Source organism: Lepidothrix coronata, unplaced genomic scaffold (assembly GCF_001604755.1).
Source record: "Lepidothrix coronata isolate B3197 unplaced genomic scaffold, Lepidothrix_coronata-1.0 Scaffold351, whole genome shotgun sequence".
Lineage (NCBI taxonomy): Eukaryota > Metazoa > Chordata > Aves > Passeriformes > Pipridae > Lepidothrix > Lepidothrix coronata.
In genome coordinates this window covers 458,534-463,750 of record NW_016690531.1, presented here as the reverse complement: position 1 = coordinate 463,750, position 5,217 = coordinate 458,534, and positions in this window count along the sequence as shown.

Below are 5,217 nucleotides of genomic sequence, written 5' to 3'. Positions count from 1 at the left end.
ATTGTAAACGTTGTCCGGGGGAAAAAAAAACAAAACTATTAATATGTTTTATCGCATTTGTTTTTAATATTAAGGGGAGAAAAAAAAAAAAGAAAAAAGCACTTGTGGGGTTTTTCATTATGAAATCGGTGCCGTGTGAACATGTGTTTCAGTCATGTGGTTTTTAATATGTATATAATATTATGTGTTGCATATTAAAATGAATGTTGTGTATTTTGTGATCTTAAAATAAAAGAAAAAAAAAAACCAAACAAAATAAAAAATCCACGTGGTTGTTTTATAGACCCCCATAAGAAAAAGAGTTGGGTCTCCAAAGATTTTTTTATTTTTTTTTCCTGTTTCACATCCATCTGCATCTTCCCTGGAAGGGCTTGTGGCCTCCTGGTTTGGGGGATTCGGGGGGACAAGACCCATCCTGGGAATTGGGAAAGTTGGGATTTTGGCATCCATCGACCTCCACGAGCAAGGTGGATCCTCTCTGGTGGATTTGGACCCAAATCCAGGAAATCCCACTTAAAAATTTTAAGAACAAACATTTTGGGGGGGGGAGATGGTCAAACCGAGGTCACAGGGGCACAGAAGGTGCTGAGCTGGAAGGATATTCCCCAAGGATCGTCACATCCAGCTCCTGGCCCTGCACAGGCCCATCCCCAAGAGTCCAGGGATGAGGATCTGCATCCCTGGAGATGCTCAGAGCCTGCCTGGACACGTGTCCTGAGCAACCTGCCCGAGGTGTCCCAGCTCTGAGCTCCATCCCTGGGGTTTGGGGAGCTCCAGGATCCCCAGTTTGTGCCCAGACCTTTTCCCTCTTCCCAGCAAGAGCCAGAGGAGGGAAGGGAAAGGGAAACATTCCAGGGGTGTGTGTCCTGGTCCTGGCTGCTGGTTCTGGCACGGGAGAACAGCAGGGGGTGAAGAACATCCCCCCAACTCCTGATTGCACCGGATGGTGGGCAGGACAGGGCAGGACAAACTTCCCAAGGGCATCCCAGGTGGGAAGGAGCCTGGGATGGGCAGCGGGTCTGCTGGGAGCAGGCACGTTGTCCCCAGCCCTCCCATCATCTCCCATTTGGGCTCCTCCAGCCATCCAGCCCCGTGGCAAGCCCTTGTCCCGGAGATTTCTGGGAGCAGGGATCGCTCTGAGCTCCTTAGACCAACGAAGTTTCAGGGAATTTTGGCCCTGGGAGGTGGGAGGAAGAGCTTTGTGTGAGTTGTGACAGGACAAGCTACCGGTGGGAGCTTCAGCTGCAGCTGTTCCAGAGGGGAGACACGGGGTGGGCTGGGAGTGCTTGGAGTAATTAGGTAATTACCGAAGTAATTGGCTTCTGCCTCCTTCCCCTTTTCCCTATAAATAAAGGGATAGAGGCCTGGCTGTGATGGGAGTGTTGGGGAACAGGATGTTGCTGCTCTGCAAACCCTTCCTATGATGACATCCCGAGGCAAGTGAGGGCTTGGAGGAATTAATAGAACTTTGCTCTTGGCTGGAAAATATGACCGTGCAACCCGAGGCTGTGTCCCTTTGGAGCAGCCAGAGGATCTGAGGCTCCTTTCCCTCCCTCTGGAGCTTTGTGGCCGCGCTCTTTCCCTTCTCCTGGACGTGTCCTGCCAACAACGATTTCGCCGCGTCCCTTGCCCAAAATTCACCGCGTGCTTGTGCCCTGTCACCTCCCCGGCCACCCCTCGAGCTGCAGGGGCCGATGTGTCACCTCCTCACCCTCCCTTCCCCTTCCAACCCTTTGCAATCCCCTACTTCATGCCGGGGAAGGTCATTTCCTTTCGGGATTTCTCCTCGTCCCCTCGCTCCCCCTCCCTTCGCTTCCATTTATTTGCCATTTATCCGTGATTTATGGCTTGCACCACCCCTGGAGGGGGATGATGTGGCTCTCTGGGCTCCAACAGAAGCAGGGAGCTCTATATTTTTATTTTTTTTTTTTTGGGTGGCCTCGTGGGAGGTCACTCGGACTCCGTGTTCTTTCCACTCTGCTCCGGCACCGAGTCTCACGTTACTCACTTTGTTTTAACTGCAGCTTGGAACTCTTGGAAAGTTTCTTTTTAAAGGTTGTGTGTGTGTGAGAGCACAGAAAAGGTGTGTGAGTGTGTGCTTTTGCATAAATGGGCTTTCTTTTCCCTCTTTTTTTTTTTTCTCCCCCTTTTTTTATTTTGTTTTTTTTTTTTATTCCCCTCCCCTCCGAACGCGGAATGGAATTTTATAGCCCGAAAAAAAAGAAAAAAATGGAATGGCCTCGTGGCCCCTTGGTCTGCCTGAAATCTTTAATCTCCAAAGCTCAAAGCCCTGGCCCTTCCAAGGGGGAATGTTGAGGCAGAGTTGAGTTAAAAGGAACTGTTCAAAATGTTGAGGTGTTGTTAAATAACATTTATAGGAATTATTTAAAAAAAACAAAAAAAAAGAGAGACATGGGAGAAAGAGATGAATTTCCAGGTGGCTTCTTGGCATCTTTTTCCTCCAGATAATTTTAGGAGCCCTGGTGGATCCCCAGCTCTGCTTTTAGCTGGAATTTAAACACTGTGGGTGCCTGTCAGGTGCTGCCCTGCTGATAGAATAAAATGGAATATTCTAGAAGAGGAGGCTCTGAGGAGCCTTAGAGCCCCTCCCAGGGCCTTAAGGGGCTCCAGGAGAGCTGGAGAGGGACTGGGGAAAAGGGAGGGAGGGACAGGACACAGGGAATGGCTTCCCACTGAGAGGGCAGGGTTAGATGGGATATTGGGAAGGAATTCCTGGCTGGGAGGGTGGGGAGGCCCTGGAATGAGTTTCCCAGAGAAGCTGTGGCTGCCTCTGGATCCCTGGAAGTGTCCAAGGCCAGGTTGGAGCAACCTGGGCTAGTGGAAGGTGTCCCTGCCCATGGCAGGGGGTGGCACTGGATGGTCTTTAATGTCCCTCCCCACCCAAACCATTCCATGGAGGGTTCACACCCCGATTTCAGACCCCTGTGGTGAAATATTGAGCTTGGTATTCTCTGTGCATCCAATTCCCTGCTGAAATTCCTGACTGAACCCCTCAAATCCTCATATATCTTCCCAAATGTTGTGATAATAACTTACAGTGCCTGGATGGCCTCGATGTTTTATCTGTGCATTTAAAAATGATTGACTGTGACAGCAAAAAGGATGGAAATTGGGGGACTGATAAATGGGTTTTCTGGCAAATATTTCTTTTTGAAGGTCTCCCTCTGTGCTTGGACATGAAAGATTTTCAATTTATCCCAGCTAGCAATGAAAATTTTCCTTTACAACAGGTGATCACGCCCAAACCCTCACTTACAGCTTCTTCCTGGTTATTGATTTACCTGCTGAGGTGTGATTTGGAGATGATAAAAACAGAAATGGCAAAACTTTGAGGGAGAAAGTGTGGTAAAGGAGGGTCAGGGAAGTTTTGAGGCAGTGGCTCAAGTCTCAGCTGCAGTGGAGGGACACAAACCCGGGGGCTGAAGGGTGGGTTTGGCTCCCACATCCCTGTGAGGGGGTTCACGGTTGTTCCCTCTGGGTGGTTTTGTGAGAAGGTCTCTGAGTTTGTCAGAGAATCATCATGATGGAATCAGAGACAAGTTTGGGTTGGAAGGGACCTTAAGGACCATCCAGCTCCACCCCTGCCATGGACAGGGGTGCCACTGACTCCCCGCTGTGGAACCCAAGAGTTGGGACAGGGAAGGTCAGAAGGTCGGGCTGCAGGTGAGGGTTCCACCGTGGAGACCTTGGGAAAGGGCTGGATCAGGGGAGACTCTCCTCAAACTCTTCCCAAAGTCTCCATAAGGTCAGGTGAGGTCAATGTGAGGTTATGTTGAATCATGGAATATCCTGAGCTGGAAGGGACCCCCAAAGCCCATCCAGTCCAACCCTCAGCCCTGCACAGGCCCGGCCCCAAGAGTCCCCCCCTGTGCCCCAGAGGATCAGCCAAACCCTCCTGGAGCTCTGGCAGCCTTGGGGCTGTGCCCACTGTCCTGGGGAGCCTGGGCAGTGCCCAACCAGCCTCTGGGGGAAGAACCTTTGCCTGAGATCCAACCTGAGCCTGCCCTGACACAGCTCCAGCCCTTCCCTGGGTGCTGTCCCTGGTCCCCCCAGAGCAGAGCTCAGTCCCTGCCCCTCCTCTGCCCCTGCCCAGGCAGTTGAACTGCAGTGAGGTCTCCCCTCAGCCTCCTCTGCTCCAGCTGAACACACCAAGTGCCCTCATTGCCCTCACACAGCTTCCAATCAAGATCTTTCACCCCCTCATGTCCTTCCTTTAGCTCTTTCTTACCCTGTAGCCCCCAAAACTTCCCCAGGACTCGAGCTGAGGCCACCCCAGTGCAGAACAGAGAGGGACAATCCCCTCCCTCCACCAGAACCTCGAATTCCACCCTAATTCTAAGGAGTGAGGGCTCCAAAACCAAACCCTTCCTGAGGTTTTCCAGGCAGCAGCTCCAACGATCGATTCACTCGCGCTAAGAAAGTTTCCTTTTCACGGTCTAAGACCCGCATCCAAATGACCTCACCTGTGTCCCCCAGTTCCTGTTACTGTTCCATGTTCTCCTCCAGCACTCAGCAGAGTCAATGCTTGTCTTTCTTTTGCCTGTTGGAAGCTGGATCAGCCTTTTAAGGGCTTTTTTTTTCTCCGTTATAAATATAGATGGAGTATATATATATATGTATATATATATATGTATATTTGTTCTGAAGTATCGTGTCCGACCGTTTGTTATGGCATGAACAGTTCCTCTTTCAGCGTCAGGAGCACAGTTTTATCTGGCATAGGAGCTGTGTTTAGTCTACATCCCCCTATACCTTTTCCTTTAACAATATTTGTCTAATTATGGCTCCACGGATTCATTTGGCTCGGGAGGGAAAGGTGGGGTTTTTTTTTTGAATGTGCTTTGGGTGGTGGTGGTGGATGCTTTGAGTGACCCCAAACAACTCCCACGTGCTCCTTGGGTGCTCCTGAAATGCAGGAGCAGCTGTTGAATCCCACTGGACCATATTCCTGTCTGGAATAAGTAAGATATTGAGGGAAAGGGGTGGTTTTGGGGTGTAGGAACATGAGCCCTGGTGGGCAAGAAGGTCAGTGACACCTGGCTTGTGCCACAGTGTGGCCACAGGACCAGGGAAGTGACTGTCCCTTTGTGCTGGGCACTGGTGAGGTCTCACCTCGAGGGCTGTGTCCAGTTTTGGGACCCTCATGGCCAGAAGGACACGGAGGGGCTGGAGCGTGTGCAGGGAAGGGAAGGGAGC